A 14802-nucleotide genomic window follows, 5' to 3' on the forward strand; every position below is an offset into this window, starting at 1 on the left:
CTTTGACTATACAGACTTTTGTTGGCAAAGTGATGTCTTTGCTTTTTAATGCACTGTCTAGGTTTCCTTCCTAGGTGTCATAGCTTTCCTTCCAAGAAGCAATCATCTACTAATTTCATGGCTGCAGTCACCATCCACAGTGATTTTAGAGCCCAAGAAGAGAAAATCTGTCACTGCTCCCATCTTTTCCTCCTCTACTTGCCATGAAGTGATGAGGCCAGATTCCATGATCTTGTTTTTTTTTTAATATTAAGTTTTAAGCCAGCTTTTTCTCTCTCCTCTCTTGCCCTCATCAAGAGACTCTTTGGTTCCTCTTTGTTTTCTGCCATTAGAGTGGTATCGTCTGCATATCTGAGGTTGAAGGGAAGTGTACATGTTACCATGAGACTGAATTGAAATTGAATATCTAATAAATATTGGGGTCATACAGTGACATTTGTGCTGAGACAAGATAGACAGACTGCCCAAATGAAGGATGGAGGGGAGAAGAAATTGCAAAGTTCCTCTTGAGCAGGGAGGCAAGAAATGAGGCTGATGAGGCCAAGGGGCACCAGATTATTCAGGACTTTGGGGTAGAGCACATGGGCAGAGGAATAATGGGAGACTGGGAAGGGAAGCTGAAGGTAGATCTTAAAAGCCACACTTAAATGATGGTACTTTATCTTGGACGTACAATGTGCCTCAGTATCTCAGGAGCCAAGAGTCTTGAGCGTGTCATTTTGAAGATGAAAAATAAAAACAACCAAAATGGTACATGTTCAGTGCGGTGGGTATGGGGAGATTTGAACCGTTCAGAAGGAGAATGCAAATGGTCAGCCAAGTGGTCCCAGCCTGGAAGGAGTTAACCCCTTCCCACTCTTGGTATCTTCATCAGCCTCGGCACTCCACAAAATAATCAGCTATCATTTATCAGTGTTCTGCAAGGCAGCATTTGAAACTGAGGCAGGGCAGTAAATCATACACATATAATTTGAGCCCTGAAGTATAGTAATTCTTCTTTTAATGCAACATCTGGTACAGATAATACAATTTGCAGGAGAAGGGAGCCAGGAATGCAAGTCAGGGCCCTCAGTATTGGGCAAGCAGAGCTAGAAAGCCTGCGTTCCCTCCCATCCTTCCAGCAATACCATGGACTTAAAAAGGAGCTTTATTATGATTCCCTTGGCTGGCCAAAAGGGAAATCAAGTTAATTATAGACTTGTTTGCCGGTTATTAATTAAACCCCAGCTAAACATAAAAACACGGGGGAAGTGCCACTTCCCGCTCCGTGCCTCCAGCCCCTGAGAGCTGAGGAGTGTCGTTCCTGCCTTTGCAGTCCACTCTGTGTCCTGTTTCCTCTGCGGATTTTCTCAGGAGGGTCCCAGGCCCTTTGCCCTATGTGCAAACAAAACCTTATTTTTAGCTGAGAAGGAACACAACACTGAAAGCTCCAAAGCAGCAGGGGGACAATAGGAGGAAGCTTGCAGACACTGCCTGGTCATGACACCCAGGGTTCCGGGGCTGCCACACCCTCCTGCCTCCTGCAGCCTCCCAAGTTCACCAGCATCCCTGGTCCCCAGTCAGATACCCAAGCTTCTCCTGCACACTTGCTGTGCAGTAGCTATACATAGTGACTAGAAGGACGAGCTTTCTGGCACGTGTCCGGGCTCCAAACTTAACCCCTTCACTATCTCCTTCTTGGGCAAGTTCCTACACTGCTCGGCTTCAGATTTCCCTCTCTAAAATGGAGATATGAGCAGTGCCCCCTCCTAGGTAAGCTGTGAACTTTCAACATGATGAAGTTTGCCGAACACTGAGCAGGTACGCAGCACATGGTTGCTAAGAAACACTAGTTTCCTTTTCCTTACTCTTCCGGGACACCAGCGTTCAGCTTTGGGTCGTCCACCTAAATGTCAAATGCTAGAAGGTTCACCTGTGACCTTGACATCTCCCAAAAACTTTCTAAGCCTCTCTCTATTTTCTCATCTTCAAAATGGAAGCAAACCAGTGCCCACCAGAGAGTGTCACTGGGAGCATTAGACAATGGGAGCAACCTAGTGCCTGGCTCTAATTGATGCTTAGCACGTGTTAGTGACTAAGTTACCTGAAAACAACCCCCAAATACTTAAAGGTGAGATTCTAATATCAGTATCTGTGGCACAAAGAGAAAGATAATCAATCGACAGGGAATCACCCCAAACTATCCTCATTTCCTACTGGAGTTGAGGTGCAAAATTACCAGTCAAGAGCATTCCACAGATGTTGTACAAAGACATCGTAAGAGAATTTGGCTGATTCCTTGGCAAAATCTAACTAGCCCATCAACCTAGCCTCCCCAGAATCACCCAGTGGACATTTTCTCTGCTTTTCCATAGAGAGCTGCAACATCACCATCTCTATTAGCCTTAACGAAGCCATTTTTCGGATGGGAAAAGTCAAGAGCCCTCTGACCACCAGTGATTTCCTTCAAAACAGGATTTCTCAGTGTTACCAGTCACATGGAGAAGAAGGGGAAAAAAAAAAGCATTCCAGTGAAACCTGCCAATGAAACAAAACTTGTTCATGTGATTTCCAGACTCCAGCCACCACTCTCTTTACCCTCCCTTGCACTCCAACCAAATTAAGGACTGTTGAGTCAGCACCAAATCCTCCCAACCTCACCCACTAGAGCAGGCATGGGCAGCCTGCCCCTGCATCAGCTGTGTGAGCTGGGTTCACAGACCTTCACTAGCATCACACAGTTGAATTCAAACAATGGATGCTTTTAATTTTGTCTAATAGTTTTAAATGTGTCATTTCCATTTTCTACTACCTCCTGGCAGAAATCCTGATACTTAGATCTGAGCCCTAGTTCTGTGGCTTAGGTCGCTATAACACAAAAGCTAGAGAGAGAATGGTAAGCAAGATCTAAGAGATCTCCACAGAAGAAACAGATAATAAACACACAGTTACACAAATATTAATAGTTACTTGGTTATAACTTTACTAAGCTGCAGGTACCAAAACAGCATATAGCAGAGGGACCAGAGCTAATGCACAAGTCATTATGCCCGTTTTAATGGTAAAACTGAAGCCACAGAACTCATGTGACAGAAATAGCATGGAGCTGCTGTCCAAGGAAGGACTAGAGAAGGAAAGAGAGGAGGGATTGCAAAACATTTGTAAATTTCAAAATGCTCTGTATTTGAAAAAAATTACAACCATCATTCCTGTATTCTGGTATGCCATGCTTAAGATTCTATCAAAAAAAAAAAATTTTAGTAGCCTACATCAGAGTTTTCCTATTTATTTTCTTTTTCTAACCTTCTGGGCCCTGGGGTGGGGTGGGGTATTGGGAGAGAGTATCTCAAGGCAGATGCCCCACCTAACATTCTGCTGCTACTGCTGCTGCTGCTAAGTCGCTTCAGTCATGTCCAATTCTGTGCAACCCCATAGACGGCAGCCCACCAGGCTCCGCCGTCCCTGGGATTCTCCAGGCAAGAACACTGGAGTGGGTTGCCATTTCCTTCTCCAATGAAGGAAAGTGAAAAGTGAAAGTGAAGTCGCTCAGTCATGTCCGACTCTTCGCAACCCCATGGACTGCAGCCTACCAGGCTCCTCCATCCATGGGATTTTCCAGGCAAGAGTACTGGAGTGACCTAACATTCTAGCATCCACCAAATAGAACTCTTCCTATATCAGCTGTCATAACTTGGAAAAGTTACTCAGCTTCTAAAACTGTTCACCTGGTCTGAAAGAAGTGGAAGATAATATCTACCACACAAAATAACTGTCAGCATTAAATGAAACAGCATATATACAGCCTGACACATACTAAGTGTTTATAAGTGAGAGTTCTCCTTTGCTTCTTTCCCTCCCCTTCCTTTCTCTCTGGAGAGGTCTTCATTGCACAAGAAGATGAATCAGCATTCTAGAAGCCTAGCAGGAGGTTGCTGTCAGAGGCATGCCCTACCCTTGTCAATATGTGGCTTTGGTCTTGGCTCCAGGAACTTAAAATTTAAAAAGAAATTTATATGGCATAACCCTCACTCCTAATTTCCCACTTGCTGTTCATGACTTACCAATTGCATGAAGGGCAAGAGTGGTTCTGAGGGGAAGGACGCATGTGTGTGTGTGTGTGTGATGGGGGAGAATGTAGAACAGAACATTTCTATGGTTTTTATTTATAGTTCTGGGAGCTTGTCAATAGCTTAATAAGAAAATTATTTCTCCTTTTTCTTTCAGTATTGAGCAGTGATGCATTTCACTTTTTAAACAGAAAAACTTGGGGACAGCATTGGAGGTAGAACTTGACTGTTGCATTCCAGATACTTAGAGAGCCAAAGACTACAGAATTGCTACATGTCCCAAGACCTTCACATGCGAAACTGGTTGTAGAACTTACATGAGGAGGAGCTTCACTTCCCCTGAGGAGCTGGCATGCTTCTATGTGATGAAGAGAAAGACATTCCAACCCCTACACTGTGTCCAGCTTTAGTGCTAGGCCCTAGGCAGCTGGAGATGGAGTGGAAAAGACAATAGCAACATAATCCTTGAAGCTCATAGGTGACCCTCTGCAGTCTAGACATAGAAAGTTGAGATGGTAAGAAAATTGCAGAACAAGAAACATTATTAAGGAGCCACAATGTGTTAGGTGTTTTGACAGCATCAAACCTTCCCTTTTGCTGTGTACTTGACCCTTTATTTTTTGGGGCTCCAAAATCACTGCAGATGGTGATTGTAGCCATGAAATTAAAAGATGCTTACTCCTTGGAAGGAAAGTTATGACCAACCTACATAGCATATTAAAAAGCAGAGACATTACTTTGCCAACAAAGGTCCATCTGGTCAAGGCTGTGGTTTATCCATTGGTCATGTATGGATGTGAGAGTTGGACTGTGAAGAAAGCTGAGTGTTGAAAAATTGGTGCTTTTGAACTGTGGTGTTGGAGAAAACTCTTGAGAGTCCTTGGGACCCCAAGGAGATCCAACCAGTCCATCCTAAAGGAGATCAGTCCTGGGTGTTCATTGGAAGGACTGATGCTGAAGCTGAAACTCCAGTACTTTGGCCACCTCATGCAAAGAGTTGACTCATTGGAAAAGACCCTGATTCTGGGAGGGATTGGGGGCAGGAGGAGAAGGGGACAACAGAGGATGAGATGGCTGGATGGCATCACCGACTTGATGGGCATGAGTTTGAGTAAACTCCGGGAGTTGGTGATGGACAGGGAGGCCTGGCATGCTGCAATTCATGGGGTCGCAGAGAGTCAGATACAACTGAGTGACTGAACTGAACTGAACTGAACCCACCCTCACAATGATACTAAGGGATATAGATTTCTAGATACATGATCAGAGCCAAGGTACTTAAACTTGTAGTGCATTTGAGGATCCTGGAGCCCAGACACATAAATGGCAAAGCTAGAATTCAAGCTCAGATATGATTCCAGAGCCCTTTCTTGTCTACCTTGTCATACAGCCCTCAAAGAGCACAAGGAAGTGAGAATGAAAACAAAATGACCACAGTAGGCAGAATAACTCAGAACCCACAACAAGGGTGGGGTAAATCATCACTGGGGCAAATAGCCCCTTATTCTTCCTAAACCATAAACTGATAAAGTAATGGTCCCGGTATCCTCAAGAAAAGGTTAGAAAATGGGCAGGGTCCTCCACTGAAATAGGCAGAGAAGCATGCAACTGGTTTAGAAAGACTTCTACCCAAAATGATTACATAAAAATTTGACATATGAAAGGGTTATTGGAAAATTGACTTAAGTGACACAGCTCATTTCCTGATGAAGCCAGATTAATGGGACATGACCGAACCGAATTCCTCAAGAAGTAAATGACTCACCTCTCCTCCTGCTGGGCTGCCTGGAACTTTCCTTGTGCTTGGCCTTCTTCCCTTTCTGAAAACCCGGCTGCTAGGATGGGAAACTCAACTGGGAAAAATGAGAATCTGTTCTTTACCTCCAGGTTCTCCATTAATTAGATTCTAAACTAAGTGGCATCTGAACAGGCAAAGTAGACACCCCTCCCACCAAGTTGCAGAGTTTACACTAGGTAAAAACCTGGAGCTTACTGAGGAGGCCCAAGGTGATCAAGATGCCCAGGTAGGTGGGGTATTGAAAATAACAAGATTAAAGGATGGTATCAAGGAGTCCTGTGGATGGACCTCTCAGAATGGGCACACAACAGGAGACTATCTGTGTCTGTGTAGATGTTCACAGCTTCCCTGGTAGCTCAACTGGTAAAGAATTTGCCTTTACAAAAATGTTCACAAAAAATATTCATGAAAAAATGTTCACAAAAAAGATACAAAAAGATGTTCCCCCCCCCAAAAAAAAAACAAAAAAACTATGTTATCTACTACAAAGGAACACTCAGTAATCAGACAGTCACAGTCGCAGACATGGAGGTGAGTAGTCCTGTGGCCAAATCAACACTGGTCACAGAAGTCTATGTAATTGAACCTGTGCATGTGTTCAACACAGCACCAGCAGAGACGACTGCTGAGCCTCAGATATAACATTGTTTCAGGGGAGACCATTCGGTCACATGGTCTGATCACATGAAGGTACTTTATCCTCACTTTAGCAGATAACAACATGTATATGAATTTGACTTCCCTGCCTGTCAACATCTCCATCTATAAGCATAAGAATGTCTTCTTCTCCATCATGGAATCCATCACAACATTGCTTCTTATCAAAGAACTCATTTTACAGAGAGAAGGGGGACAATGAGCTCAGAACCATGAGTTTTATTATGAACTCAATCACTCAGAAGCAGAGAGTCTAACAGATAGAATGGTGGAATGGCCTATTAAAGACTGAGTTATGGTGCTGACATCCAGTCCTATTACTTCATGGCAAATAGAAGGGGAAAAAGTGGAAAGTGACATTTTATTTTCTTGGGCTCCAAAATCACTGTGGATGGTGACTGCAGCCATGAAGTTAGAAGACACTTTCTCCTTTGAAGGAAAGCTGTGACAAACATAGACAGTGTATTCAAAAGCAGAGACATCACTTTGCTGACAAAGGCCCATATAGTCAAAGCTATGGTTTTTCCAATAGTCATATATGGGTGTGAGAGTTGGACCATGAAGAATGCTGAGCCCCAAAGAATTGGTTCTTTGAATTGTGGTGCTGGAGAAGACCCTTGAGAGTGCATTTAACTGCAAGATAACACCAGTCAATACTAAAGGAAATAAACCTTAAATATTCATTGGAAGGACTGATGCTGAAGCTAAAGCTCCAATACTTTGGCCACCTGATGCAAAGAACTGACTCATTTGAAAAGACTGGTTCTGGGAAAGATTGAGGGCAGGAGGAGAAGGGGACAACAGAGGATGAGATGGTTGGATGGCATCACTGACTCAATGCACATGGGTTTGGGTAGAATCCGGGAGTTGGTGATGGACAGGTAGGCCTGGTGTTCTGTGGTTCATGGGGTCGCAAAGAGTTGGACACAACTGGGCAACTGAACTGAACTGAAAGCAAGCTCTTACTATGACTATGCCCTTGCAATACATTGCAGAAATGAAGAAAGTTGTAACTATGCAACCAGTCATCCTCAGTATCCCCAGTTCCTCCCTAGCTTCTAAAGAAAGTCTGGGTGATTTTGTCTGGCTGGTGAAAACTAGATGCAAAGAACACTGGGAAAGTGATTTGTCTTATCTTTTCAGCTCCTCTGGTGGAAGCCAACTCTGCCATCTAGAGATTGATAAGACAGAGAAGGAAGAAGATTAGAACCAAGAAAAATAATAAATATCTCCTATAAGGAAACACATCAAACACCTACCATGAATCAGATAATGTTTGAACTGAGATTTGACAATTAGGTTAGAATGGCCAGAAGGGAAATGGCATTCCACAGAGAACCATATACAATTAAGGCTGTCTTAAGCATGCCAATCGAATCATTCCATGGATTTGGGATGTACAGTAGGCATGGAAGATACAGTGAAGAAGTTAAGCAACTTGGCCAACATCACATATTCTGGTATACAGTGGGACAGTAACTCAAATTCAGTCACTCAGAGGCCAGGCCCAATTCTACCACCACCAGTACCCACCCCCCAACTCTCCCCTTTGCTCCTGGCTCATGAGATGTTAAACACACAACCAGAGGGCAAGGGATTGAATATTCTGGGCCAAGATCATCATCAAACTAAATAAGCCATGCTGATTAATCTAGAGTTGGAATGCTAAGGCTTTTCTCCAAGATGCAGGAATGGGAAGATCCCAGCATGCTCACTGGAAGGAAACTCTCAGTTATACAAAAGCAGGTTTTCCAAAATATTCAGTCCCTCTCTAGATGCAAGCAAGCCCTTGCCACATCCCTATGCTAAGTCCAGAATCAAAATTTTAATTTCTTTTGTGGGAATAAGGAGTCATCCACATGAAAATAAAATACACTACTGACCGAAGGGGAAGGGACGAAAAGGGAGTCAATTTGGTCTTTGCTAAAAAAAAAAAAAAAACAATCAGGGAGCAAGGCCCACAGCTGCCTCCCCAGGAAGTCCTATTACTACAGACAATGGCCCAGTTGTTCTCTCCTGCCCAAAGAAACCATGTAGTCTCGAACCTGGGGGCTACTCACTGTCTTTTTCTATTTCTTTCCTTGAAACACAATTTATTGGAAATACTTCCAGATCTCCAGGGGGAAAACAAAAGGCTGGCAGTAAAATGAAACACCTAATTAACAGAGAGAACTGCTCCACTATTGCCAAAGAACTTTCTGCAAGACTCCTGGCTCCTTGAAGAGAGAAGTTAGGGGAGGGAAACCTAAGCAACACTGAGCCCCTCTTATTGTGCACACCATAGTGCCAGAAGGTAGCATAGAGTAATGGTGATGAACACTGGCTTTGGAGTCAGACTGCCTGGGTTCAAATCCCACCTTTGCCACTTACTAGGACAAAGCCCATAACCTCCCTGGGCTTATGAAATGAGGATAATTGTTGTCCTTCTTAAGGTTATTGCAAAAGTCAAGTGAGCTAATTCATTGAAGTGATTAGCATACCTAGTACTGTGAGCTAAATATTAGCTATTATAGTTATATGTCAGGTAAATTCATTATCTAAGTCTGGATGAGGGGTCATTATACCCAATTCACAAGTTTGTGGTGAAATTAGCCTGGAAAGTTAAGCTGTCTGCCTACATGGTAGAACTAGGACTAAATTCATAGTTGTGAAATTTTAAAGCTTGAGATATTTCCAGAATATCACGCTGCCCACTTCCCCATGAGAGGGCTTTCTCATCACTGCCTTCACTGGCAGCCTGAGAAGTTTCACCATTGGCCCCAGAGTCTCCTGCCTCTGCTCGTGAACAAATACCCACCACGGGGACTGTGATCAGAGGACTCAGGGACAAACAACCCTCTGCAGACCATATCTGGACTGTTAGCATCAAGAGGGGATTAAAGACATGAGGAAAGCAAGAGGGGAAGAAAAAGGGTGATAACAGGAAACAATCTGCTCTGATTGCGTGTTTGTTTCTATGCTTGTGTCCAGCCTTTATGTTCAGATACTAGATAGCAGGATAAGGCTGAGTCTCACTTGGGACAACAAATTTCTAATGAGGGTCCTTGAAGTCTCACCTCAGTGACTTTTTCAACTTTCATTTATCATTTTTCAAATCAATTTAAGGCCTTGGCAACCAGCCTACTTCTTTCTCCAGCATTCCCTCCACCTGCCTTCTGCAGAAAACCATCAAGTAAAGCATCTGACAAAATACTTAGTGCTCAGCTGGTGTCTGGCATTGTAAGGTGGCTCCAGGACCAGCGGGGCACTTCCAACCAGCCCCAGTGGTTTTATCCAGTGTCCAAAAGCAGCTGTTCCCCTGGGGCTTGAGAAGAATGCATTTGGACAACCCTTTCCCGTCCTTCCTTGCCTCTCCCTAGGAAGTCCTCTCCTCAGCCAAACTGGCCAGGACCACAGGCCTGCTGCATTTGCGTGTGTGTTTGTGTGTGTATGAGTGTCTTCCCACTGGGAAGCTGGCTCATGAAGTCTCACCCCCTCCCCCTGCCCCAAATTAAAACAAGCTGGTTGCAGTTGTGAGCAAACTCAGCTCACACCAGCTGGGCCCTGCTTGCAGCTTCAGAAAATGCTGTTTCATGTTCAGATGCAAATAACCATTTCCTCTCTAGAGCGTGCCTGGACCGTGTTCCAATCTGAATGGGGAGCAGAGGGGAACAGAGGTTCTGGAAGAACATGAGGCTGGGACTGTCAGCAGGGATTCTGCTGTCTTAAACTTTCTCTGAATTCAGAGAGTGGTCAGTGCCCCACAGGAAGTGTAAGGACAGGAGGGAGAAGTTTCCAGCATTTCCCGCAGCTGTGCCTGTACCCATCCCATTGCCAGCCCCTGAGGACCAGCACTTGTGGCCTCTGAACAGGTTCTCCTGCCTCCTGGCATGTCCTCTAAAAATGCCTGCTGCCATAGTGGTTCTATCACTCATTCACTCAAATGTCAGTTACTGGACACTAAACTGTACTGGATACTGCTGCAGGCATTATCAGAATCACATAGCGGGTGGCAAGATCCGTCCTTAGGAGGCTTGTATTCTAATGATCATTCTCATGTGTAGTTCTTAACTCACCTCTATCTCAAAAGTCCTCAATGGCTCCCTATGGCCAACTGAATAAAAATTAAACTTCTTAACGCAGGCAGGACCCTCCAGGCTCATACCCGAACCCATTTACCCAGTCCTAAATTTCATTGTTCACCAGTCATGAGTATTGGGCTGCACCCCACAGGCCTACATTCAGGACAGAAGAGAGAGCCTAGAAACAGAAGAAAGAGTCTGAAGTCGGTGATAGAGACACCTGTGGGTTAATGGATGGGGAAGCTGAGCTGTCTGAAGCAAGGTCCTAGAGCGACACCCCACCATGTGTGGCAGATGGTGGCAATGTCCACTTCAGGGGGAGAGGGGGAGGTTGCCAGTTACAGGGGAAATGACATCAGGTGGGCCGATTTGTTACCAGGAGAACTGGCAGAGCGGAATGGCCTTCACGGTCCCTTTGATAAGCTCTCATGGTAGAGATATTCTAATGAGATGTTCTGATATTCTGATCAGAACTAAAACAATGCCCAGCTGGGGCTGGGGCTGGTCACTCAGTGAAGGTGAGCCAGGGAATGTATGGGAGCAAGAGAAGAGTCATCCTAGGTGGCTGACGGTACCATGAGCCTGTTGAATATCTACCCACCCTGCAAGATCCAGCTCTAGTGTCATCTCCTTGAAACCATCCAGGGTCCCCCAGTAGGAATGAACCCCTCCTTCCTTTATGTCCTCACAGCAAGATCCCAGCAACTTACAGTAAGGGTAAATCACGGCGGTTATCCAAAAATCCAAGGCAACCCTTCAACAGTCCCTTCCTTCCCGTGCTGAAGTGTGTGTTAAGACTAATTAATTTATATTGTGGTGAACATGACTCAGGTTCCTTGATGTGTGACTTAACTAAAATTTATTGAGGGCCTGATGTGAAGAGCTAACGCATTGGAAAAGACCCTGATGCTGGGAAAGATTGAAGGCGGGAGGAGACAAGGATGACAGAGAATGATATCGTTGGATGGCACCACCGACTCAGTGGATGTGAGTGAGCAAACTCCAGGAGATGCTGAAGGATAGGGAAGACTGGTGTGCTGCAGTCCATGGGGTCGCAAAGAGTCAGACATGACTGAGTGACTGAACAACAACCGTTGAGGGCCTAATGTGTGCCAGGGTCTGTGCCACATGATTTATTTCTTCTTGTCTTCTCTGCTTCTATATACAGATGAGGAAACCAAACTCAGAGTGGTGAGGTTATTTAGCTAATGTCACACAGGGTTCCCTTGCTCATTCCCAGAGCCATGTCTCCCACCTGTAGCACAGATATACTCCAGGGCACAGAGGTGTACCGTGGGGGGCAGTTCAGTTCAGTTCAGTTCAGTCACTCAGTCGTGTTTGACTCTTTGTGACCCCATGAACCGCAGCATGCCAGGCCTCCCTGTCCATCACCAACTCCCAGAGTTTACTCAAACTCATGCCCATCGAGTTGGTGATGCCATCCAGCCATCTCATCCTCTGTCGTCCCCTTCTCCTCCTGCCCCCAATCCCTCCCAGCATCAGGGTCTTTTCCAGTGAGTCAACTTTTTGCATGAGGTGGCCAAAGTACTGGAGTTTCAGTGGGGGGCAGAGGACTGTGCAAAGTTACAGAATAAATACTGGACCTATACCTGAGGCATCCTTCTCACTTACTGGTAAGTAATTTAAATGCTATTTGATTTAAGAATATCTTCATTAATACAAGGGTTTCCCTGATAGTTCAGTTGGTAAAGAATCCGCCTGCAATTCAGGAAACCCTGGTTCGATTCCTGGGTCAGGAAGATCCACTGGAGAAGGGTAGGCTACCCACTCCATTATTCTTGGGCTTCCCTTGTGGCTCAGTTGGTAAAGAATCTTCCCGCAATGCGGCAGACCTGGGTTCGATCCCTGGGTTGGGAAGATCCCCTGGAGAAAGGAAAGGCTACCCACTCCAGTATTCTGGCCTAGAGAATCCCATGGACTATATAGTCCATGGGGTCACAAAGAGTCAGACGTGACTGAGCAACTCTCACTCGCTCATTAATACAAACCCAGATGTTGCATATTATGGATTGGAATTTTAAGACTGCATAAATTTTAAGCATGAAATGCAAGTCTTCAGATCCATTCTGCACCAGAGAAGGGCACTTGGGGCTGTGCTCCAGGCCTCTCAGCTGGCACCCATTCAGGCTTCTGTGACATGAGGGCTACTTGGATGGAAAAGCTTTCTTTAATGTTACCCTTTCCTGAAGGCAGAAACACTGGCAACAAATGAAGGCCAGGTAGAAAGCGAAGAAGAAGGTGGGAGAAAGAAGCCTTTAAAAATACAGACATTCAAAGACGTACTGAGGCCTGGGAGCACTGGGGCTGTGACCATGAGCCCTCCATGCATCTGAAGGAAGGACACAGTAAGAAATAATATTTCTAATAGTGGGCCATCCAAGAACAAAAAGGAGGGGCAGCTAATCATTTATTATATTCTGTATACTAGTTTCAAAAGACAATGACATCAGGCATTTGAGGAAACATTCCAGTTAAAACAGTTCAAACTGTTAAAACATGGGTACTTAAATATAGATATAGATATAGATACACACACACATATATATATTGCATTTTCTTACTGAACAGTGCATGTCCTTCCCCTCCTAAGATGTGGGCCCTGCATGTGGCAGGTGGCTAACTGATGTGGCTGGCTGAATGATGTGTTCTTGATGAACTGATTCCTCTTCTGTAGCATCTTCTGTTCTGTAGAGAACTGAGCTGCCTGGCCCTAAAGAAAACCATGATGGTAGAAATTCAGTCGTTGTGTCAAGAAACAGGAGGAGTTTACATTGTGGAGGGTTATGAAAAGGAGAGAGTCCTGTGTCCCTCAGGGACTCTACTTCTCATAATTTAGAATTGATTCTAGCAGCTATTGACTTGGAGCAACGCTGGGTTTCCTGAGTACAGATGAGTTCTGAAAAACATGTGTTTTCATTTTCATTGTGTTAATTATCTGGAAAAAACAACTCAAATTTAATAGAGGCCACATGAGCCAACCCATCCTCCCCTCTACAGCTTCACGGCCATGCCTACCTTGGGATTACCTAGTCACACACTTCATTTCTCTACATCCCAGATTTGACTTCAGGATGTTCCTCAACACAGTACTCAGGCAGATGCTACTGACGGACCAGAGCTGGCAAGAGAAAAGAGCCTTTGTTTGACCTCCCTGATCTGGAGCCCAGGCATTAGATGAAGGATGCTGATGGAGTGCCTGCTTTACATATGCCTAGCTCACACTGACTCTAAAGAGAAACCTGACTATGCCTCTCCAAAGGTCTTCTGTGGCTTCCCATCCCTACAATCCACACAGCTCCATTGTCTGTACCAGCCAGCCTTGCAGGCTCCTCTGCTGCACAGTCACACAGTGGCCCTACCCTCCAGCCCGCCATCCACCATCTCCCTGCCTTTGCAAACCTGTTTCTTTAGCCTGGGGCAACTTCCTCCTCTCTTACCTAGAGCAGTGGTTCTCAAACTTCAGCAGACCTCAAAGACTGGTTAAAACACAGATAGTCAGGCTCCCATAACCAGTTTCTGATTCTTTCTGCCTGGGATGGGCCTCAAGATTTGCATTTCTCATGATTTCCTAGGGAATGCTGGTGCTTCTAGACTAGGGACTACACTTGGAAAACTATGCGGGCCAATCTAGCTCAACTAAAGCTTCACTTCTCCTAGGAAACCCACCCTGACTAGCCTTCTCCCTTACTGTTAGGTTCCCCCCTTGGACTCCCACATCCCCTTGTTACTTACTCTGTCCTTTCATAAAGAAGGGTTATGAAGAAACCTGTTGATGTGTCTATATTCCCTCTCAACTGTGATCTCCCTGAGACTTGAGCTTAATCATGTCTTTGTTATCTCCACACCCCTAATGCCTCACACCTGAGTACATAGGACAGGCTCATTAAAAATTTTAATGAATACAAACCCTCAGGCAAGTAGATGGAGACATATTTAAGAAAAATCATGGTATACTCAGAAGGAATATTATCACTGTGGCTCATCCTCTCTTACCTGGAAGACTGCCTCAATTTCCCCCTGTTCTCTAGGCCTCTAGTCTCAGTACCTCCCTGTCATTGACCATACTAACTCTGCCACATGCCTGCCTAAAACTCTCTTATGATTCCACATGGCCATCAGGAAAAAGACCAAGTTCCTCATCCTAGCATTCAAAGTCCCCAGGTTTGGGCCCCAACATAATTTTCCAGCCTCATTCTCTTATACACCATGTTCTCAGTCT

General features: G+C 44.9%; 1 long non-coding RNA gene across 2 annotated transcripts in view; it reads right to left on the reverse strand.

Annotated features, from left to right (window-relative positions):
* The window catches only part of LOC122678228, an 85442-nt gene that overhangs the window by 41216 nt on the left and 29424 nt on the right, over positions 1-14802 (reverse strand). Inside the window, exon 5 of one of the 2 annotated variants that reach the window (XR_006336039.1) lies at positions 13145-13293. This is a non-coding gene — a long non-coding RNA (uncharacterized LOC122678228). Of the gene's footprint in view, positions 1-12987; positions 13294-14802 lie in introns of those variants that run through there. The other variant, XR_006336040.1, reaches the window with a different exon arrangement.

Source organism: Cervus elaphus, chromosome 20 (genome assembly GCF_910594005.1).
Source record: "Cervus elaphus chromosome 20, mCerEla1.1, whole genome shotgun sequence".
Taxonomy (NCBI): Eukaryota; Metazoa; Chordata; class Mammalia; order Artiodactyla; family Cervidae; genus Cervus; species Cervus elaphus.